This window comes from Oncorhynchus mykiss, chromosome 12 (assembly GCF_013265735.2).
Source record: "Oncorhynchus mykiss isolate Arlee chromosome 12, USDA_OmykA_1.1, whole genome shotgun sequence".
Classification (NCBI taxonomy): domain Eukaryota; kingdom Metazoa; phylum Chordata; class Actinopteri; order Salmoniformes; family Salmonidae; genus Oncorhynchus; species Oncorhynchus mykiss.
Window position 1 is genome coordinate 31,629,264 of NC_048576.1, and position 25,130 is coordinate 31,654,393.

General features: G+C 41.9%; 1 long non-coding RNA gene across 1 annotated transcript; it reads left to right on the forward strand.

Annotated features, from left to right (window-relative positions):
* The first annotated feature begins 12,530 nt into the window (after positions 1-12,530).
* LOC110537449 lies at positions 12,531-19,188 on the forward strand. Its single transcript, XR_005034945.1, has 3 exons — positions 12,531-13,311; positions 14,096-14,147; positions 17,504-19,188. It is a non-coding gene; the product is annotated as an uncharacterized LOC110537449 (long non-coding RNA).
* The last annotated feature ends 5,942 nt before the right edge of the window (positions 19,189-25,130 follow it).

Here is a 25,130-nt window from a genome sequence, read left to right on the forward strand (position 1 = left end):
ATTTTGGGACGTATTCTCTTCACTATTTATATAAACACTATTGGTCAATCTGTTAAAAACTTCATATATATGCAGATGACCCTATTACAGTATGTATGCTATTGCCCCGCCTGTTGATCTGACTGTGTCAAAACTACAGTCAGATTTTATTGCTATGCAGGAATCCCTTGCTGATTTTAAAACTTTTGCTTAATACGAGCAAAACGAAATACATGTTGTTGTCAAACTCTCGTAAGAATGTTTCAGATGAACTACATGTTCACTCATTAAATGGTTCTCTAATTGAACATGTTCCTGCTTATAAATAATTAGGAATTTGGATTGATCTGGATATGATGTCTAAAAAACATATAGATGAGCTGGTTAAGAAGCTAAGATCTAAAGTTGGCTTTTTCTACAGAAACAGATTGTGCCTTTAAGCAGCAGGAAGCAAATCATTCAGTCAACCTTTTTATCTGTTCTTGATTATGGTGATATTATTTATCAAACTGCAGCTGCTACTACTCTTAAACCTTTGGATTCCATCTACCATAGTGCCCTTCATTTTGTTACAGGTGACAGTTTTTATACTCATCACTGCATCCTGTATCAAAACGTTGGCTGGACTTCGCTAACGACCCATAGATCTCTACATTACTAATTGTATACAAGGCCCTGCTTCATAAACGTCATTCATAACTAACTTTGCTGTTGAAGTATAGACATCTGAGTTGCCTAACCCTTCACATGACTGGTTAACTCTTAAGGTTCCTAGGGTCTCCACTGAGCTAGGTAAATCTGCTTTTAGTTTTAATGCATCATATTGCTGGAACAAAATTCAGAATACATTTCATCTTGATGTTCTGGTGCCATTCGGACAATTTAAAGTATTGATTTGGGACTTATTGTGGAGGAATATAACTGTTCTTCTGGGTGATATGTGATGATTTATTTGTGCTTCCCATTACTGTTTTTGTATTTTTTTTATATATACAGTACCAGTCAAAAGTTTGGACACACCTACTCATTCAAGGGTTTTTCTTTATTTTTACTATTTTCTATACTGTAGAATAATAGTGAAGAGATCAAAACTATGAAATAACACATGGAATCATGTAGTAACCAAAAAAGTGTTAAACAAATCAAAATATATTTTATATTTGAGATTCTTCAAATAGCCACCCTTTGCCTTGATGACAGCTTTGCACACTCCTCGCATTCTCTCAACCAGCTTCATGAGGTAGTCAACTAGAATGCAATTCAATTAACAGGTGTGCCTTTTTAAAGTTAATTTGTGGAATTTCTTTCCTTCTTAATGCGTTTGAGCCATATCAGTTGTGTTGTGACAAGGTGGGGCGGAAGGTATACAGAATATTGCCATATTTGGTGAAAGACCAAATCCATATTATGGCAGGAACCGCTCAAATAAGCAAAAACAAACGACAGTCCAACATTACTTTAATACATCAGTCAATATGGAACATTTCAAGAACTTTTAAAGTTTATTCAAGTGCATTCACAAAAACCATCAAGCACTATGATGAAACTGGCTCTCATGAGGATTGACACAGGAATGGAAGACCCAGGTACAGAGGATAAGTTCATTAGAGTTACCAGCTTCAGAAATTGCAGCCCAAGTAAATGCTTCATAGTTCATGTAAAAGACACATCTCAACATCAACTATTCAGAGGAGACTGTGTGAATCAGGCCTTCATGGTCAAATTGTTGCAAAGAAACCAGTACTTAAGGACACCAATAATAAGAAGAGATTTGCTTGGGCCAGGAAACATGTGCAATGGATGTTAGACCGGTGGAAATGTTTCCTTTGGTCTATAGTCCAAATTGGAGATTTTTGGATCCAACCTCCATGTCATTGTGAGACACGGTGTAGGTGAACAGATGATCTCCGCATGTGTATTTCCCACCGTAAAGCATGGAGGAGGAGGTGTTATGGTGTGAGGGTGCTTTGCTGTTAACACTGTCTTTGATTTATTTAGAATTCAAGGCACACTTAACCAGCATGGCTACCACATAATTCTGCAGCGATATGACATCCCACCAGGATTGGGCTTAGTGGGACTATAATTTATTTTTCAACAGGACAATGTCCCAACACACCTCCAGGCTATGCAAGGGCTATTTGACCAAGAAGGAGAGTGATGGAGTGCTGCATCAGATGACCTGGCCTCCACAATCCCCTGACCTCAACTAAATTGAGACAGTTTGGGATGTGAAGAGTGAAGGAAAAGCAGCCAACAAGGGCTCAGCATATGTGGGAACTCCTTCAAGTCTGTTGGAAAAGCATTCCAGGTGAAGCTGGTTGAGAAAATGCCAAGAGTGTGCAAAGCTGTCTTCAAGGCAAAGGGTGGCTATTTGAAGAATCTCAAATATAAAATATATTTTGATTTGTTTAACACTTTTTTGGTTACTACATGATTCTATGTGTTATTTCATAATTTTGATGTTTTCACTATTATTATACATTGTAGATAATAGTAAAAATAAAGAAAAACCCTTGAATGAGTAGGTGTTCTAAAACTTTTGACCGGTAGTTTGTGTGTGTGTACCAAACTATATATATATATTGATAGTTTGGGTATAATGTGTATATTTAAATATAGTTTGAGTATAATATGTATATTTATGTTGTAAATAAAGGGTGCATTTGTAAAAGATATGTCTTCCCTGTTAGAATAAAAGTTAACTATAATGAACAAAAAATTCTCTCCACCGTCAAGTAGGGGGTTCACTAAGATGTTTTGCCAGAGAGGTGGAGGGTGACCCAACCAAATCTTGCTTAGGGCTCCCAAATGGCTAGATCTGGCCCTGCAGTAAAGACAAAATGACTTGGATAGACAGAGGACCCTGATTGCTATTCCAGGTTCCATGCACGAAAAAAAGGTCCATCACAGTTGCCAGCGAAAAGGCATTTGGTTCAATAGTAGTTAAAGGGTGCCATTGGGTTGGAGACAAGTGCACTCCAACTGAAAACGGGGTTGGTGTGTGGGTGGGGGAATGATTGTAGAGATCAAAACAGAGAATTGGTTATGCATACTGCAGTGCAGTAATATAAATAGTATTTGACTTGCAATGTGAACTTCACTTATTTCAAGAATGTTTCAAAAGACCTTCCAATAATTCTGCACAGAGCAGTGCAGTGCAGCAGTCACAGGGGTATTGTGTAGTCCAAGTCTGGCCTCTAAAGCCAAAGCTGTTCTTCTCCTCTGACTGAGAAATATTGGGTCAATTAGAATTAGTTTCTTTGTGTACATCCATTTTACAATATTACATGGGTTATCTCGAAATGACAAAAGAGCGTGAAAATCAAAGGAATTGTCAGAGCTAACCAATTACTTTTTAAAATATGTTCTGCCAAATACATTTGCACAGCCATTGCATTATAATAGTCTATCATATTTCACTTCAGCTCATTTCACACTTAAATACTTAGCGTTTTGAATCATTGTACAATTATATTGTTCTTCCAATAATTAAAATAGATTTCTTTACTCTCAAATTTGTCCAGACTGACCCATTTGAAGAACTTCATACCAAAATCTTTTGAAATTCATTTGTATATATTCAATTATGCTATATTCTCATAACAATCATTTAACTTACATTCATATAAGTCAGACATTTAAACACTTGCATATACACAAATATACACACTCACACAGAACCACACATTGACATACATTACAGCACATATATTGTTGTGGTGTGTGTGGCTGAGGGGGAAGCACTAATTGGCCGCCGTTATCCGTATGTGCTCTGTACACTGTATATAAATACAGATTGGGAGACATTTTGTGCTCAGCCCTGTTCACATCAGCTGCTATTTTTAAAAAGGGTAATCTGCCATTGGCCCAATGTACTGGTTTTGGCTGTTGCAGGGGCCCACATCATCAATCATGGAGGGCATTACTGCAGTAATTACACTTTCTACCAGTCACTTTGTACCCACAACACCATGCACAGCTCTCTGTCTTTAGCACACACACACCACACACACACACACACACACACACACACACACACACACACACACACACACACGCACACACACACACACACACACACACACACACACACCTTGATAGTGCAGCAATTAGACTTTTCCTGTAGTGTCCATCATTTTGCTTACAAGCACACACACACAATCATGTCTTGGAGAGTAATTCTGCGGTGTTGACACATTCTTGCAGAGCACACATATACACAGATTATACACTCACACACAGAATTCCATAGGGCACTAATGCAGTAATTCTGTTTTGTACATAGTTACCCAGAGCACAGCTTACAATGCTCCAACCCTCACACTAAAACAAATCATGAACAATCATGAACAACTGTGAGATACCACTGAATACCCTCTGTGTGTTCTTATCAATGACTGTGGGTGTTGATTGAGTGCCTATTGTCTTACCAGGAGAACACTCCCTTCTTTAGGGGTGCGTTTGTTGTAAGAGGTATTTACGACGACTTGAGGCAGTTCATAAGAATAACAAGTGAATATACAAGCCTCCCAGGAAACAAAAAGGAGGGGGGGAATCAGTGGCAATACTATGTAACCCCTTTAAGATCATTGTTCCATGCCAAATGGCCCCCCGGGGTGTGTGACACCAGCCTGAATGGGCTCTTCCGTGGGATTTAACGGGTTAACAGCAGACAAAAGGAGCTGTGAACATGTAGCACAGCAGGGGAGGCCCCAGTAGAAGCACCAGGGCTGCAGTATAATCCTCTGCTCTGTCCCATCCTGTTTGCTTTGCCTTCAACAAGGGGCCAGGGTTCCGGTCTGGAAGCACGCTTTTCTACTGCACCTACAGTCTTGCTTCGATACTGCAGTTTAAAGTCAGACTCAGAAAGACAATTCTCATAGATGGCCCCATAGAGAAGTCAGATTAGAAAATTCAGAATAAGACAATCGTAATTACCTTTGCACAAAACATCCATTGAATTATTCAACTAATTATCGCTGAGGCCAAACTTTTTTATTTAATTTTTATATTATAATTTTTTACTCACAGCCGAAGATACTGTATAAATATTTTATATTCATCCAATGTCTGCCATGCTTTTGGATGAAGTGATGACGTCATTGCTGCTCGCTCTGCTCCCTGTGCGCACTGAGTGCTAGTGCACATGTGAAGTTGGGCCGAGTAAACCGAATGCAACCCTGATATAGATGGTCCAGGAATCGGCATTTGCGAACATGAATAGATTACGTTGAAAGCAACGGTCGGCCATCTTGGACTCATTCTCTAGTTCTTTTAAACCTCAATGGCCTGGAATCATCGTCCATGACCTGGGCTGACTACACTGACTGACTAAATCACGTGCTACTCTGCTATGCTCCTTCTGTCTCTTCCTCCCTGCATAGGCTACTGTATATGGCTTTCTTGGTGAGGAGCCACATGTTATGTTTTAAGCAGGAACACTTATTTCTGACTGCTCCCCCGCTATACCAGTAGCTCCAGGCCATGCATGGATGTCAGTCACCTTGGCTAAAGCCAGGCCAGAGAGATGTCATTAATTCTACACGTCATGTAGAATTAAGTTATATACTTTATGCTGGTTGATGCAACAACATTTCTCGAAATAGTTAAATTACTCTCATTTTCGTTTTACAAACATTTCTCCTTTATATTTTGAGAGCTCTTTTTTTTTTTTTACATTCCTGAACTCAATGGTTTACCACACTATATTCCTGAAGAATTAGCTGAAATAGTATTGTTCCCTTATGGAAAACAATTTCCCACTTATCTTGCGGATAAAAATCATTGTGATTTTATTATCATGAATGATTATATATTTTTTTTGCAGTGCAGAAACAAGGTGAATTTGTCATACAGTGAGAGTTGTGTGGGGTTATTTGTTAAGGAAAAGTTCAGCAATATCTGACAAATTCTGTTGTGTAAGAATTGAGAAACATAACGTAGACCATCAAAACATGAAGTAGTTGTGAGTAGTCATGCATATTGCATGAGTATTCAAATCAGGGAGCATTTAGAGGTAGGAGCTTTATTTTCACATCCAACATTATTGTGGTATTTTCAGACAGCGCAGAGAGATTGGTACTGAAATAAAAACCTGAATCCAATCCTCTCTGTAACCTACATTATTTGTGGGTTTTGTAAGACTTTCAGGCAGCTTGCGATATACAGTGTACATATTTTGGTCAATGTTTTTGACACTAGACGGTGAATTATTGTTTTTGTGTGTCCAAATTATTTTTGCATTTAAAAACTAGAATCCTTAATTTAAACAATAACAAAGCCGCCACCCCACCACAGTTTCGGTAAAAAATAAAGTGTTGGGCCTGGAGAAATGAAACAACTCTCAAATTCATAGACCAAGCTATGGAGGTAGACTACACCAAAACCTGGCTGTAGGAATGTACATGTAATAGTTATTTGGCAACCTGAGAAATTGTGCCAGCAGCAACACAGTAATGTTAAACATTCTGATCATACCTACAGAACGTCCTCAGTCGAAGGCACTAAGACTGCCAATTACAGCCTAATGGTTTTCCTCATTGTGAGGCAATACAGCTGATTCACCTGCAAGTCACCTGGCTGGCTGCTCATTACCACTTGTTTTGGGAGAATAATTAGCCTAGAAACTGACTGCAGCAGCTGGAAAGACTAAGGCCCTACTTAAACAATGGGCTTCACATTACAGGGGATTGGGGAAAAGGCATCTAATAGCACAAATAGTCATTTCAAAACAATAAAATATTAATTAATCTCCCCTCGGCTTGTGAGTTTTACCTTATTGACTGGTACTTCCTAATTGTGTCTGATTGCTTTGCAAAGAGCCTAATTACAGTCTTAGATGGGTAATATTTTTCTCCAAAGGCGTACACTGATTTGTGTCATTTCCAGTGCTCCTTTTTCCATTGTCAGTCAATTGCTTTGATAATGAGAGGTTGTGAAGGGGATTATCTTTGGGGAAAGCATTTGGTTAGGACAAGCTGAGAGAAGGTGTCATTATGGAAACGGCCTACTCTGCTTGCCAAATGAAAAGTTATCCTTAATAGAGTAGATTACAGCCTGTTTGTTGTCTGTCTGTCTGTCTGGAGAGGCATGTGGAAAATATCTGGTGGGATAAAGAAGTGAACGGTGTTTGATGTTTTAAACATATTTTAAACATTTTTCTCTGGACTCCAGAAAGGAGTCAATGGGTTGAAATAATTGACATAATCTTACAAACAGCACCTGTTTAACGCTACCACATTAGGACCTTCTAGGATATGGGATAGCTCTAGTAACAGTGTATGATTTTAAAGATGAAATCTTTTTGTGATAAGAAATGTAATACCATTTCATTAATTATTTCCAATGTTCCATATGGAAGTGCCATAGCACATTGCCTGCCCAAATTTTTTTGTGACGTAAAAAGTTGTAGTCATCTTGGTAAATCTTTCATCACTCTATCCTGCAGCAGCATCTCCCATATCTCCATATTACCGGGCAGACTTGGCCCATCAGTCTGGAACTTTGTAACTACATTGCATACGGTGGCAATACGGGAGTTTTATCTCAATCCTTTCGTAATTCCATCAGGCCTACCACTTTTTAAATGTTAAAGGCCCAATGCAGCTGTTTTTATCTCAATATCAAATCAATTCTGTGTAACAAATAAGTACCTTACTGTAAGTGTTTTTTCAATTAAAATTGTAAAAAGAAACAAATAGCTTCTTAGCAAAGAGCAATTTCTCAAGCAAGAATTTAGCTAGGACTGTCTGGGGGTGGTCTGAGTGGGAAGGAAAAAAAGGTTTGGAACTCTTGTATTATTGGTCTATTTATTTGCTCTTACACTAAAGCTCTTACACCAAAACGTCATTTTCATAATTTTCACAATTTCACAGTATTATTCCAACTTCATAGTATGAAAATATATATAAAACACAGGAAAATCACATTTTTGATTGCACTGGGCTTTTAAGCCAATGGCTATGTGTAAAGATTAGCTATTTCCAGTGTCCTTGTTCTAATGTTGTAATGCCTGAGAGCTGTGATATGAAGCCTTGGTAATTAAAACGCAATGCCAGTTCATGAGGGGAGTCAGCGACACAATGTAAAGCTCTCAGAGATCCCAGGATGAAAGGGGCAATAGAAATCCAATCAATTTGAATTGTCTTTTGAATTAATTTGAAATGGCTCAGGTCAATTAAGACGATGCATTTCTCCAGCTTTGTGTTATGCCGTATCCATCGATCCATTGAGAGGACTTTGTGCATGCACGTGTAGGACATATTTGATTTCCAAACTCCTGGTGTTTGGAATTCATTAGGTATTGATCATTTTTAGTAACGCTTGTATAAAAGCACAAGGTCTGATAGCGGTCCTATCTGAAGGCTTGCCCAGCCCAGGCCAGGTAATCAATTCGGTGCTATTCAAAGACTGATGCCCTTTCATTTTGTTATTGTTTGGCTGCCTTCAACAGTTGCTGCCTTTGCAAAAGCATCCACTATCTCTACATCCGTGTAATGACTTTAACTCAAAGCTACTACTGTATAGCGTATCTTAATTGGATACCATCCCTTCCCCAAAGACTAGGCTTTGTTTTAGGTGAATGTCATTTTATAGGGACTATCAGTGGACATTTACCACTAGAGACACCCTGTGGCCCCGGACCAATTCATTGTTAGACAACCTACCCTGAATTATTAATGTCTCATTTCAGTGAAAAAAAACTTGATAGCAGGAAACAGAAAGTCATTCTGTCAGGAAGAAAAAGTCCAGATTGATTGTTGTTCCTGTCGTGTGATATTTCCTTCTTTCGGGGCTGTACCTATCTAGGTTGGTTGGTTGGATTTTTTGTGTGTCTGTTATCTCTGCACAACTCTCTTCCTCTCCCCACCACTCAGAATCCTGGTCCGTGTCCTTCATCCCTCCCCTCCCTGCTGATTGGCCCCAGAGAGGGCAGCTGCAGCCAATGAGGCTTGTCGAAAGTGTCAGTGTTTAGTCTGGCGCTAGGCAGCAGGATCGACTGACAGGCAGGTCAGGCAAAGTCATCGTCTTGGCTGACTGCCTGGCAAACCTCTGTTAGCATTTAAGAAGAGGGGCCAGAGCAAGGCAAGGCCTCTGCAGGGAAAACAACCTCAGCCTCTTTCTCTGTCTCAGACAGTCTCTCTCTTTCTCTCTCTCTCTGCCTGAGAAGCTGTCAGTCTCTAAAAAGGCTCAAGAGAAAGGCCGCTGATTTTTTTTTTTTTCAATGCTCGAACAGATTTGATTGCTTTGTTTTTTACACTGCAGCCTCTCCCTCTTGCTTTAACGGTGAGGGAGCACAAAACAGACCTGTTGCCTGTGCTGTAACCTATGCTAACCACACATAAACCAACGTGGACCTCTGTATAGAGAATGATTATACAGTACAGTCCTCTCCTCAGCCTGACCCAGTCAGAGTACAGGACAGGACAGTGTGAACCTTCACCTGGATTAATCTGTGGGCTGTATGTTTTCTGTCATGGCTGGAGACATCATTAAATTAGTGGTGATAAGGGTGGACTCACTTGCTTTGAGACATAAATAACACTGTCCATGGTGAGCCTTTGGAGAAGGCTGCCTGTAGCGCTGGCTTGTGGTGAAGATTAACAAACCGTGTAAAAAATAATGTTTGACATTTCACTCTCACACCAAATGGCATGCCTCAGAAATGTGCTGATGTGTTAAGGGTAAATTAGTATTTCACCAGAGAGGCTTTTTGTAAGTACAAGCTCACTCACATAATGTATAAGGTTTGATCAATATAGTCGTCTTTTAACAATCTTGTGATATTGTTTTGGTAGTTCACATCAAATGAATTACAATTAGAGAAATGCAGTGAATGTCAAAATCCGCATCTAATGGTTTCCTCTCTCCAATGGTGGAAAAAGTTCTCAATTGTCATACTTGAGTAAAAGTAAAGATATAGTACCTTAATAGAAAATGACTCAAGTAAAAGTGAAAGTCACCCAGTAAAACACTATTTGAGTAAGTCTAAAATATGTATATTTTTTAATATACTTAAGTATCAAAAGTAAATGTAATTGCTAAAATATACTTAAGTATCCAAAGTAAAAGTAGAAGTCATTTCACATTAAGCAAACCAGACTGCACAATTTTCTTGTTTGTTTAATTTACGGATTAGCAGGGGCACACTCAGACATCATTTACAAACAAAGCATTTGTGTTTAGTGAGACCGCCAGATCAGAGGCAATAGGGATGACCAGGAATGTTCTCTTGATAAGTGTGTGAATTGGACCATTTCCTGTCCTGCTAAGCATTCAAAATGTAACGTGTACTTTTGGGTTTCAGGGAAAATGTATGGAGTAAAAAGTCAATTTTTGGGGGGGAAATGTAGTAAAGTAGAAGTTGTCAAGAAGATAATTAGTAAAGTACAGATACTCCAAAAAACTATTTAAGTAGTACTTTAAAGTATTTTTACCCAAGTACTTTACATCTCTGCCTCTTTCCCACATTTCAACCCTCTTCCCTGCCCTGAAGCTCAACTGTTTCACATTACTGTCTGTCCGTCTGATTTTTCACCCCTGTCTGGTTTGCGATGGTATATTCCATCCAAGGGAAACCTTTTTTTCCTCCCTGGTCTCATTTGAACTTTGATCCTGGCCTCCTGCCTCTCAGGATATGAGATGACCCCCTCAGTGGGGATGAGGGGCACGATGGTGGGGGGGTGAGGGGTATGTTTTGGACAGTTTCAGCTTAGTCTGTTTGGAACGGAGCTCAGAGCAGATGAGACCCTGGTTGGGCCCTGCATGGCCCTTTGTTTGCAGTTCTTATTAATACTGAGGTTATTATTAAAGGTCCCAGCCACAACACTGACTGACCCATCAGCTGATGGACTGGAGCCATTAGAAATGATAGAGCCTAGACCCAATGGCTTTTTAATGGATAAAATTATCAGTTTATAGGTGGTTTCTAAATCTGTAATAAACCATTGTATTACATTGGTTAAAGTTGTGTGCTTGACGTTTAAGTGTCAAATACTTAGCTTATATGGCAGCACTGGCAATAATAACAGTATTATGAGTTGGCACTACTCATGCATTTGTGTGTGTCGGCCCTATTTGATATTCATTTTTTTATCATCGTCACCATGTACTACATGTTACTAGACAGGCTGGGAGATATCATCACCATGTTACTACATGTTACTAGACAGGCTGATGTTACTACATGTTACTAGACAGGCTGGGAGATATCGTCACCATGTTACTTACTACATGTTACTAGACAGGCTGGGAGATATCATCACCATGTTACTACATGTTACTAGACAGGCTGATGTTACTACATGTTACTAGACAGGCTGGGAGATATCGTCACCATGTTACTTACTACATGTTACTAGACAGGCTGGGAGATATCATCACCATGTTACTACATGTTACTAGACAGGCTGATGTTACTACATGTTACTAGACAGGCTGGGAGATATCGTCACCATGTTACTTACTACATGTTACTAGACAGGCTGGGAGATATCATCACCATGTTACTACATGTTACTAGACAGGCTGATGTTACTACATGTTACTAGACAGGCTGGGAGATATCGTCACCATGTTACTTACTACATGTTACTAGACAGGCTGGGAGATATCATCACCATGTTACTACATGTTACTAGACAGGCTGATGTTACTACATGTTACTAGACAGGCTGGGAGATATCATCACCATGTTACTACATATTACTAGGCAGGCTGGGAGATATGAAGCCATATACTTTTACCTCCTGAAAGAAAAGGGGAAAAAAACATTTTGGCTTGGTTTTGGCACTCCCTCTCTCCCTCCCACCACAGCCAGCCAGTCAGTCAGTCAGTCAGTCAGTCAGTCCCAGACAGTCTCAGGCTCTCAGCGTATGTGTTTAAAAAAAATCATTACCGGAGGTGAGGAAACATGGCAGATGCTCAGCACTTTTGATTTAAGGCTACGTTATGTGAGGGAAACACATGTAAAATAGGCTTTTGGGGCATAAATTACAGCTCCTCCCTGGTGGATGGCTGGCTCTGTGTGAGTCAGATGTCATATGCATGAGTTATTGCCTTGAACCGCCTGACTTTGTGTGTGTGTGTGTGTGCGTGTGTGTGTGTGTGTTTACTCCTACTGTACTGTACGAAGGAGGACCCCATGGCCAAATTGTGTGTGTGTTCCTACTGTACCAAGGCCTCCCTGTGTGCATGTGTGAGAGAGAGAGAGAGAAAAAGGGGAAACTTTCCACACTGCTATTTATTCATGGAACTTTTACAGGAGAGACACAGCAACATAGGATAGTTTTGACTTTATCTGTACATTCCATGTACATTCCCAGCCACAGCAACAGGCTTGCTGTTTGTCGTGATAGCTGGAAGTAGAAATGGTAGAAATGTCATTTTACAGCTGAGAACATGAGGAGAAGAGCTGTATGAAGGACCAATGCCCGGTTACACATACCAGACAGACAGCAGAGAAGACCTAGTACAGATGATATTATACATGAATGTTAAGGCTTGTAGATAATGTATATTCCAAGCTCTCTGTGTGTGTATGTGTATGTGTGTGTGTGTGTGTGTGTGTGTGTGCGCGCGCGCGCATGTGCGCAAGGGATAGAAGGTGTCATCTGTGGAGCCCTTTTTGTTTATTCTATCAAAAAGGCAACTGGTACCGTATATGAGGCGAAATGGAAGGTCCCAACATGAACATTAAATTGACTTTGGAAGGCTCCAGGCATTCCTGCTCGACACCACATTAGACCCGGCTACTCCCCACCTCGAGATGATGGGCAGCCTGCCAGGTAGGGGTTGCCATGACTCCTAACACCACCCCTTCCCTCTGCACTCCCTCTCCCTTGAAGGTGCCAAATTTTCGGGCAGGCTGGGCTGGCCAAGGTTTTGATTTAGACAAAAGATGTCTTCACAATGTCAGCAGAATGCTTTATGGAAATGCTGTGGCTTTCTGGTAGGAAACCATGTGACCCCCTCGGCCAAGGTTTTGTTATGGTGCAAGGAGGAAGAGAAAGAGAGAATGCGATGCCAGCAAAGGGTTATGCTTTCTTTTTTTTGTCTTTCTTTCATTCTTGTGTTTGCTTAGAAAATGGCGGATGGTGCGGTGCTGAAATTAACCCGACTTGCCAATGGAGATGGGCACAAAAACATAGCTTGACTTTTATTTTATCAGAAGCGGATGCTTTTTGCATGGCACCCACGTTTCATCTATTTTTGATTCAAGCTCAATCCTGCTTCCTGTCTGTCTGTCTCCGGCCGCGTACAAAAGAGAGGTCAGAACAATCCAAACCAAATAGAGATGATGAATGCCAAATGGTTAGTAGAGATCTGGGGGTAAGTGGCACTGGCACTGGCACACTCGCACTGTTCCGTTTCTATACCTGGCTTTGTCGCACTGCGGCCATGCAGCCACGGCCAGGAATATTCTGATGTGTTTGGAACTCTGAAGTTGGCACCGTTAACCCTAGGTGACCATGGCATGCTCCATTACACTGGCATCCCATTCGCCATGGCATCCTGTTCACCCGGGCAGATTTATTCAGCTCCTTGCCATGATTTTCTCGATTGCTGCTGCTATCTAGGCTTAGTTGGGCTAACCTATCCTATCTTCTTGCCACAGCCTACGCCTCAGTGCTGCATGATGGCCAGGAGGAAAGCAGGACTCCCTGGCGTGTCTCTCTGGGGACTAGACAGGGAGATAAATCTCCTCCACAACATTATTATTATTCTCACTGAAAAATGGAATTCCATGCAAATGTTCTATCTGGGAGGGAACTGCTGAAGCATTTGATGCTCCTTATATGAGCGGCTGAAACTGTAAATGGAATCTGCTTTTATATGATTTGACATTACCAGTATAAGAATGGAAAGAATACTGTTGCAATACAATTGTCGGTACTATCAGGGTTTTTGTGAAGCCATTCTGTCTTTTTCTTTCGTTGCTTTATTATTCACCAACATGTATTTTCAGTTGCAAATATTTTGTTAGGTAATTTATTGTACTGTTGCTATTGATTTAATCCTGCCATTTCAGGAACCACGAGGCCGTGCAGTAGGGTGTGAAACTGCCGGTTTTGTTCAAGCCTATTAATGTTGTTATTTTCTTTTGTGTTTTCAGATAGGAAGAGAGTGAGATTACTCCATACCCTGTAAGGCACACAATCAACAAGGTAAGTTACCTTCAGAAAGAAGTTATCCTCTACAATACATTGTGTTATGTGTATCCTGATTTACCAAAATATCCAACAGCAGTTTCTTTAACTGTGGGCCTTGGATGTGGCACAGACATTGTGTTCCCCTCCTCAACATGGCCTCTGTGACATGTCTATAGGCCAGACGAAAATCTGTGGAGTCATTCTTTATCTTTGCCGTCTCGTCTGTACATTCAATCAATGTATAATTTCCGTTATTTCAGTTTTGTAGCTATATTCATTTTGATCTTACTTAGTTTAGACAGGTACAGTATGTTTTCAGATCGTTTCTGGGAGATTCGTCCTTGCGGTCTTTTCTGGTCCTTTCCATTGTGCTGTTCCAGCTTAATTCCTGTGTTGTAGCCAACAGCTCTCTGCTCTGCTCAAAACACTTCAGATTCAATGCTTATATATACGATTCAACACATTTATCTGAATTTATCCACTTAGAGATTGAGAGCGTTTATTGTCCTCACTTTATTGTTGATTAGGATAGTGTAAGGATGACATACCAGAGGTATTGGTGGACATCAACCTATCGACAACATTATTTTGATTTGACGGCTTGTTGCATGTATGGTACAGTAGACTCATACATAAAGTAACATCTTTGGACACAGTTTGGCCCAGGTTTGTGGCATAGGGTAACGTTGTATTTTTCTGTGTAATTTAACATATTTATTTTGATACTTTCCAACTAACTACTTGGCAAAAACCCGTAGATCCGATCTTGTGGCAAATCTGACATCACAAGTCCGCCTCTGTGGGTCTCTGTCATTGTGGTGTGAACAACATATTTTTTGAATGGTAACTTTTGTCTCTTTGATGTCCTTTATTTATAAAATGACTAATCCTGCGGTAATAGATATTTGGTGTCCTGTGTGGTGTTAAGGAGTTCCAGGCAGAATAGAACATTTTGATTATTCTAACAAAGCATGAACCATAATGTTTCAGTTTTATTTAATAGCATATTCCAAACTTTTGCTGTTAATGGAAGCAACCGTATCCTCCAGAATGGAAAAGGAGACTACAGTACAATTCAGAAGATACTATTGTTCTTTGTTTGGACAAGAACAATAAGACAAGACAAGAAGAAGGCCTACTGAAAATGTGTGCATCCGGGTTGAGGTAGTAGGTTGTATGGTTTAGAATGACACCCTGGGAGTTAACTGTACAACCTTCTAGCTTTCCTTGGAGCACACTCATGACATCAAGCAAAGAGATGACCCTCATCATGTCTTTCAAAGCATGGCGTGGCTTGGTTTACATTAGCCAACTGTTTTTGAGGGCCATGATGTCAAAATCTCACCGTCAATGTTTTTTCTCTGTGCACTATTTTAATTTAAGTGTGCATGATAAAAGATGATAAATATAGGAAGTAAATTACCTAAATCTATTACATAATGGGAAAAGAGAGAGTTATGTCTGTTTCTTATTTTAAATGTGCAGCTGTTTGAAGAAAACACAAATATCAAGTCTCATGATGATCCACAATTAGATAGTATGCTCTCAATAGAATGAATTGTTGGAGTGTTTTGTGAGGTGACAATGGGTATCGTGTCATAGCCTTTCCTTTCCCTACACAGGCTTCTAATTGACCTTTCATGCCAGTAGACCCTTTAGGGGCACAAAACCTTCAGTTAGTGTTAGGTTGAAAAGTTGTGTATTTTTGGAGTGTTTGTCATCCACTCTGGTAGGGAGGGAGGAATGACCACACTGCGTCAATCACACAGGGGATCTGTAATGTTAGACATCCACTGTATAGTATCTCCAAAGCACAAAAAAAGCACACAGCAAACAAAGGATTTTTAAAATTGTTCTTTCACTATCCATGAATATATAGCATATTAAAGGAATTACTGATTTATCTGCAGAGGGAATACAGTGAATGCACGATTCTTCATGCTTTTGAAAATGAATTATAGTGTCTTGCTATCGTGTGGATGTGTTTTTTGTAAGGCCATTATGTAATAGATCTAATATCATTTGTATTCTGTTAAAACAGCAATTCACTATTTACTGCTGGTGATGGAGTTCGCAGCAAGCGAATCTGTTACGTTTTACATCCTAATACTGTCAAGCTATTCTGTTATTGCTAAAGGTCAATTTCAATTTCTCACCAAGACATAATTTTGTGGTGGAACCTATTTCACACAACCAGTTTCCCCTGGTTTCATATTGCTCCCTGAGTCATTTGAGCGTTCCTGTGTTTTCGTAGCCTCCGTCAGTCAAGGCGACTCCAGTGCAGGCCAGGGCCTTCCCACATGAAAAAATACACTGAACAAAAATATAAATGCAACATGTAAATTGTTGGTTCCATGTTTTATGATCTGAAATAAAATATTCCAGACATTTTCCATATGCACAAAAGCTTATTTCTCTAAAATGTTGTGCACTCATTTGTTTACATCCCTGTTAGTGAGCATTTATCCTTTGCCAAGATAATCCATCCACCTGACAAGTGTGGCATATCAAGAAGCTGATTAAACAGCATGATCATTACACAGGTGCACCTTGTGCTGGGGACAATAAAGGCCACTCTAAAATCTGCAGTTTTGTCACACAACACAATGCCACAGATGTCTCAAGTTTTGAGGGAGCGTGCAAATGACAAGCTGACTGCAGGAATGTCCACCATAGCTGTTGCCAGAGAATTTAATGTTAATTTCTCTACTATAAGATGCTGACCACACCACCCACGTTGCGTGCGCGAGTGTTTCAACATAAATGTACACATACATGTTATTCAATAATTTAATCCAAACTACTCAAGCGTCTGTGTAGCCAGGCGCTAAAATAGACCTTGGTTCTATTTTTGATGCTTGATGCGCTGCAAGTCTTGACTCTCCCATCTCCTCATTGGTTTTTAGGAGTACAGTATATTCTGTACCCACGTGGGGGATTGAAAGATGATCTGAGGTTCACACAGTCCAGTTGGTGGCGGTAATGCACCTTCAAGTTGGTTGCCAACTGCTATATAAAGTCAGAAGAAGACTGAAGGAGGAGAGATTACTAGAAACTAACTAGGTTTCCTTTTATCTGTGGATGAATTATCGGAGTAGAGAAGACACAATTTTGGTGACTCAAAATGGGTAAAAATTCAACAAGAAAAAAAGACGTGGTGCTTTTCAGGTAAAATAACAAACCAATGTCTGTATCCCAGGACAAATTAGATAGCAACAGCAAGCTAGCTAGCTGAATGTCCATGAATGTTTAATGTGTTTTGATCTGTCCCCCAATTAATATAGTTGGTTCAGAGTTAATTTAGCTATTTCAACTTGCGTGTCCTGATTGCGTCTGGTGTGGATGGACTAAATCTATTTGTATACACACAGATACCGTGACAAGATCCTGAGGCCATTGTCGTGCCACTCATCCGCCACCATCACCTCATGTTTCAGCATGATAATGGACGCAAGGATCTGTATACAATTCCTGGAAGCTGAAAATGTCCCAGTTTTTCCATGGCCTGCATACTCACCAGACATGTCACCCATTGAGCATGTTTGGGAAAGGCTGGATCGCCGTGTACAACAGCGTGTTACAGTTCCCGCCAATATCGAGCAACCTTGCACAGCAATTGAAGAGTAGTGGGACAATATTCCACAGGCCACAATCAACAGCCTGATCAACTCTATGCGAAGGAGATGTGTCGCACTGCATGAGTCAAATGGTGGTCACACCAAATACTGACTGGTTTTATGATCCACTCCCCTACCTTTTTTATAAAGGTTTCTGTGACCAACAGATTGCATATATGTATTACCAGTCATGTGAAATCCATAGATTAGGGCCCAATGAATGTATTTCAATTGACTGATTTCCTTGTTAATTGTAAATCAGTAAAATATTTTAGGTCAATATACTATAGTTTACTATAGCACTATCTGTACTATTTGTGACATAAATTGAGTATGTAGTATGCTTATTGGTCATAGTATACTTAGTATGCCAAAAGATCCCGAATGTCGTACTGAATTCGCCAAAATATGAAGTATACAAGCAGTGGAAACTATTTTGGAGCTACAATGTAGTATAGTATTTTACAGTATACTACAGAATTCTATAGTAAGTATTTGTTCATGTGGGTTGACATTATCACAACCAATCTCCTGTGAGCTGAGTGGCGAATCCCAGCCACACTTTGAGGCCTAGATGGTTAGACATAAACATCAAGTATGAAATGTAATCATAATAAATCTGAGATTCTCTGTTTAGCAGATGCTTTTGTTCCAGAAAACAACTGACATCGCCCACAGCTTTTATTACATATCCATTTGCACTGCAGAATATAGTTCCCAGGTTCAACCAGGTTAAGTGCCTTTCTCAAGGGGTTTAGTGGCTTGATTATCCCACCTAACTACCTGCCTGGAACCAAGGCCATTCCCCAAACTGCTTCAGCAGACAGAGAGACTGCTGTAATGTTTAAACTATTCAGCATGGGAGGGAACAGTCTGTATGTTTATATGTTTCCATGCACTGAGACTTAGTTATAATCTATGGGCCCTTGTCCTCTACAATGACGTTGGGGAGGAGTAGTGATATGTGGTCTGGTCTGTGGTTTAAACCTGCCCCAGCCTTGGAAGGTCTGTCTACTAAGATCAGGGCTCTGATTCTGGCTCTCTCTTTCTTTCTGGCAGTCGTTCACAGCTTGTAAAATGAGTCGGATCACCACAAAGGAGAACAAAATGCATATGTGGATCCATTTTCTTAGTCTACAGTACATTTCATACTGAATTAGAAATGTACTGAAAGCGGGACACTAATCCGGACGCTTATAAGAAATCCCGCTACGCCCTCAGACGAACCATCAAACAGGAAAAGCGCCGATACAGGATTAAGATTGAATCCTACTACACCGGCTCTGACGCTCGTCGGATGTGGCAGGACTTGAAAACTATTATGGACTACAAAGGGAAACCCAGTCATGAGCTACCCAGTGATGTGAGCCGACCAGAAGAGCTAAATATATTTTATGCTCGCTTCGAGGCAAGCAACACTGAAGCATGCATGAGAGCACCAGCTGTTCTGGACGACTGTGTGATAACGCTCTCGGTAGCCAATGTGAGCAAGACCTTTAAAAGGTCAACATTCACAAAGCTGTGGGGCCAGACGGATTACCAGGATGTGTACTCAAAGCATGTGTGGACCAACTGGTAGGTGTCTTCACTGACATTTTCAACCTCTCCCTGACCGAGTCAGTAATGCCTACATGTTTCAAGCAGACCACCAGAGTCCCTGTGCCTAAGAAAGCGAAGGTAACCTGCCTAAATGATTACCGCCCGTAGCACTCACGTTGGTAGCCATGAAGTGCTTTGAAAGGCTGGTCATGACTCACTTCAACAGCATCATCCCGGATACCATAGACCCATTCCAATTCGCAAACAGATCCACATATGATGCAATCTCAATCGCACTTCACACCGCCCTTTTCCACCTGGACAAAAGGAACACCTATGTGGGAATGCTGTTCATTGACTACTGCTCAGCATTCAACACCCTAGTGCCCAAAAAGCTCATCACTAAGCTAAGGACCCTGCAGCAGTATCTCAACAGCTAGCCTATAGGGCCTCCGAGAGCCTCTTAGCTGATGGAGCCTCTTATCAACACAGGCTGCCCAGTGAAAGGGACTTAGCAGCTATCAATTAGGGGCCAAACAAATGTAGAGTGATATTAATGGGTGTTCAATGGCAGAGCGTGAGAGGCCTCTCCATGTAGGCTCAACGACCCCCCTCAGCCCCAGACGACTCACAATGCCAACAGGTTGACAGTGTGTTGTTTAGCTTGATCCTGCTAAAACCCTGGAAACCCCAAGAGGAAGGGCCTTTTATCTGCATGGGGCCTCCTAGCTGACTCTCCTGCTGGGGTGGGATCTCTGTGTGGTGACTGCTCTGCTCTGTCCAGGCAACCACCATAGTGTTGCACTTCAGTCAGTCTAGCCCTCTGGGGCTCAGACTGAGTGAAAGGATCTAGGTTCATGTTCTGAATGATGTGGAGAACGTTCAATTAACCATGTCTGAATTTTTGGAAGAGACCTAACGTGAAATACTGTATGTCTTAAATTCCAGTCCCAATTTATAGACACATTGTTGATCTATCTTCTCACTTTTCACTTGAGTTTTTCAGAAACAAATATAATTATGTTGTAGTATGTCCTATACACATACGCTTTCCAAATTACAGCCAGGTACTCAAAAGCCTTGGTTGGCTTCATACTGTTCCTCCTCAACCCTCCACACACAGTTATTAAACAGACTAGAGGAGCCAAGCTCCGTTGGGCCGGAGCCCAGAGTTTATTTTAAGAGTTCAGTTTTTCTCCATCTTTCCTCACCTCTGAACTGAATGGGTCGTCCAGATGTATCTAACTAGTGGGGCCGAGGCGAAGAGGACGTGGTCCTGGAGAATTCTGCTGCCTCAGCACTCCCTGGTCCAGCTGGCTTAGCGGCCAGGCCAAGCAGGGTAGGAGTCATTGGTTCCAGCTGCGCCTCCATTTATGGGAGGTTGGACAAATAAATCATGGGATTAGATAGGAGAGGAGAGACTTGGAGAAAGAGAGATTATGCTTTCACTGCACCAACCAAGGCCTCCTTAATAACAGAACAGCACACTGACTGAGAGAGCTCTGTAACAAGCCAGTTGCTCCAAGATCCTTGGACTGATTTCATTGTATTAAGGATATATCCTGCATCCTAGGTCATGCTAGCAACATTTATTTACTTAATTTGTGTTATGCCAGGCAAAATTGTAAAGATGAAATGTTTTCCAAGCAAATTATATTAGGGAGGAGGCATGTAATTGTCTTCTAATGAAATGCAACTTACCATCAAAACAAGTTATCTTTATTTCTTGCCACATACGGTATCAATTTAAGGTTGTTGCTGTGCTATCCTTGGGATGTCCCTACCCTAAGCCCTAACCTTAACCCTAACCTTAGCTCTAATCCTTAACTTAATGATTTTAAATGTAAACTTCAATGTGGTAGGGACATCCCAAGGAACTGAGATAGCGAGGACCCTCAATTTTATGTCATCTGTACACAGGAATGAAATGTGTGAATATCAAATCTCTCTTAGCTTAAGCCAGGTCCAGCTGCATTAGCAAAAGTAATGTTAGGCTCTTGATGTCATCGTTGTGGAATATTTTTTAGCCACTACGCATGTGTAAAAAAATCAACCCTATTAAGAGAAGTGTATCTTGAGTATTTTCAGTAAGTCTATTGTTGGACATAATACCCATGCACGCACACACATAAGCAAACTCAATTAATTCATGCTTTTGTCTGAGTGAGGGTCCTTTCAACAAGGCCATTGGTCTGCTGGTTCTGCCCTCAGTGAACACCAGAGACGTTGATAGAAAATAAAAACATGAGGGACTAGATCCTGCTACTGGTGTCACTGGCCAGACAGGTAGCTACTAATTCTCTACAAATTCCCCACTTCATATGGCTGTAGCAGACTGTGATTTGGTGAGGTCTCTGCATGGCTGCTAGTATTTTTCCTTAAGACGAGATATCCCCTTAATGTGGTTAGTTTAATGGCAAATGAATAACCATAACACATCCATGGCAGACGGGTGTGTCATTGATCTGTCTGGATTCATTCAGCCCCCCCCCCCTCCTATCCTCTCATCCTCCTCTTCTCTCCTCGGCCTGCTGCTGCGTCAGCCACTCTCCCCTATCGATATGCTCTTGCCCCTTGACCCCTGGGACAGATCAATGGTATTGATCGAGAAGAGCAGGGGCAAGGGCAGGGTCCTCTGACGGGTCCCACCAGCCCGCCCGCCTCGACTGCCAGTCAGCTAGTGTGACAAGACATGATCGTCATTAATGTCCCGCTGGCTGATGAGATGAGGGAAAGGCTAGGGAGGCGTTGTGCATCTCAATCTCTGGCCTCTCCCGCCCCCCACTGTGCTACTCACATTCCCTGTTCGCCACCACTGGTGCCGCCTGCCTGCCTGCCTGCCTGCCTGCCTGCCTGCCTGCCTGCCTGCCTGCCTTCCTTGTCAGTCTGTCTGTCTTCCTGCCTGGAAACCTTTGTGATTGACGCGTGTCGTAAGACACTGTCATCTGATTTCAGACTTACTGTATAATGGGTAGTGTCATAGCGTTTTGATAGTGCATAATGGTTCTCAAAGTCATTGTCTGCACTGCCTTCCGCTGCAAGTTCTTTTTGGGGTTCTTTGAGACATAGAACAGTCTGGTTATTTCTGTGGTGTAAATCATTGTACTCCTGTCATGACAACATTCTCTTTTATATCAGTGCTGCATCATAGAGGCTTGAGGAGATGTATTTATTGTACCAGCCTGCTACTCACATTCCTTCATCTTTTAGATTTTTACTTTAACTTATTAATGACAACCCAGGGTCATTCATGTTTATGACATTGTACACGTTTCCTCAGCCAGTTAAAAAATGACCAACCGTGGTATTCCAAGATTCGCTATACAGTCTAGACTAGAAAAATTGAGAGGATATGGGGAAACGGGAGGAGAGGGAATAGGAGGAGGGGGAAGAAGAGGAGGGTCAAAGCGTGATGTCTAGCCGTGTGTGTGTTGGAGGGGGGTTAGCTCTTCGCTGATTGGAGCGTCTAAGGAAGCACGGTGGTGTGTGTATGTGTGTGTGTGTGTGTTGCGAGGCGGGGCAGCGGTAGTTCCAGACTTTACAGTGACACGGCTGTAATGAAGCTGATTGATCACCAGTCCTCTCTCCCCTCTCCCTTCCTCCCCTCATTCTCTCTCCCCTTCTTCCTCCCACCCGTTGTTCTCTCTCCCCTCTCTCATACACCCCTACCCCCAGCATCACCATTGCCATCACCAGGCCTGCTATGAGCCAATGGACTAACCATTACCCACTCGCATATAGACTTCAACCTTGCCATGGTAGTGACGTTGGCTACAGAAGGAAGATAATGTAATATACCATATTTTTTTAAACCGCTGACGTTCTTAGTCTTGACCTTGTTCTGAGCTCAAATACAGATGCCTGTGTGTGAAGCAACAGAGTGATTTTTCTGAAGGATCTCTGCATTGCAGCAAAGCCATGACGTGGGGGTTTCGCAGTTTTGAATAAAAGCAAAAAAACAATCAATGATGATATTTGCAGGCCCCCTTTACCGTTCCCCTCTTTCTCGTACGGAGTCACAACCCTAATCCATCCAGGGTGTTGAGGTTGATAGATCGGGGGCTCTGAGTTTAGGATGAGCCGCCAAGGGCAGATCTCATTCAGATAGAGAGACAAAAACACGTTGTCTGTTCCTTTGTTTTGCTCTGTCTTATGACTTCGTTCCATTTGCTGTCTCATATCATTTTAGTGTTTCGGATGGGGAGGACAGTGAAGCTTGAACGCTGTTGGAGTGTGCAGGACAAAGACGTACAGATAGCCTATGTGAGACTATATGTCTCTAACTAATCAGTATTCAGCAGGGCGTCTACAGTATGACGGAATGGTTTTCCTAAAGGTCCTCCTTTATTAACTGCAGCACTGTAGTGTGGATGTGGTGTGGAGTCTTAAGGGCATAGATAGACGGGCTTCTAGAAAGAAAGAAACAGATAGCCACTTCTGTCCAAAACCTATCCAAGCAGAGAATCTCACAAACAATCATGTCCTGTGATTTCTGTGATTTTTCTCTGCTTGTGTGTCATTCAGCATCTCTATAGGTGTATGCTGTTAATTGAGTATCTATTGAATATTTTTATAAAGCTATTATGGTATACTTTGTATGGTCTGACTGATGAAATACAGTCCTGTCAGACTGTCATCTGACGGTGTGCACGCTTCAGCGCTTAGGTCATAATATTATGGCAGTGTCAGTTTTCAGTGTTAGGTGACCCTGTCATTGTGTGTCGGTGTCTGTATCTTGTGTAATGGGGGACTGTGACAGTATCTCTTGGAGTTTTTGGTCTGTTGTCCTTGTCAATTTGTCTGTGTACTACTGTTTTGTCGACGACTGTGTCTGAGTTTTGTGTTCACATGTCTGTGATGGCGTCCGTACTCTGTGTTATATGTCAGTATGCCTTGTGTTGTGTGTCTGTTGTGTGACAGCATGAGCCACTTTAGAGCATCCTGCTCCTTGGCCAACCAGCCAGGCGTTGGAATTGATCATCAGCACAGGTGGAATGTGTGCGCCAGCCGAGGTTGTATGGGAGTGAGAGAGAGAGAAAGAGAGAGAGAGAGGGAGGGCTATAGCTGCAGACTCCCGCTGCCGTAGCGTAGTACCACTCTGGGCGAGTGAGCAGCCACAGACGGGAGTCACAGAGACGAGCAGACAGGTAGAGACCCGGGGATGGGGAGGAGGGGGTGATGGGAATAGCATGTGGGCAGTGTTTTGGGAGACAAAATGTTTTGGCATCACCATTTTCTTTTGATGGCCCTGTTGTCACTGTGGTGTTGGTGTTGGACCTACGTGGGAAAAAACAGGGTAGATCACTGTCACGGCACGACTGGTGGTCCTGGAGCCTAAGGGGGGAGGTGAGATGGAGCTGATGATGCAAGTGGTGAGGGGAGGGGGAGAAGGGGGAGAGGGGTGGAGGAGGGGGAGGAGAGGTGTCCCACCTCACTGACCTGCGTCTGGCTCAGCCCCGGACTCCTCAGCATCTCCCTTTCTGTTTTTCTTTTTTCCCTGCTACTTTTTCTCTCCTTTTCCCCCTCATCCCTCGCTTAAAGATAGATGACAGGGGCGTAGTCGGCAGAGACACGGAGGAGTATGTGAGGCGAGGCGCGAGAAAGAACACTCACGTTTCCGGAAACGTCCGCTTTGCTCCGCGTTCCCCTGAGAAAGGCATCTATCTAACTATTAGTGGGAGGAGTTGGGAGGGGGAGGGGTGAGGAGGGTTTGTATAGGGTGAACAAGGGGTGAAAATGACATGTAAATGTTTTGGTTGCGGTGCTTTGTTAAGATTCATGACAGGGCAGTTTGGTTTCTTTCATGGCAATATGATTGTGTGGCTCTGGTTACCACCGCCTG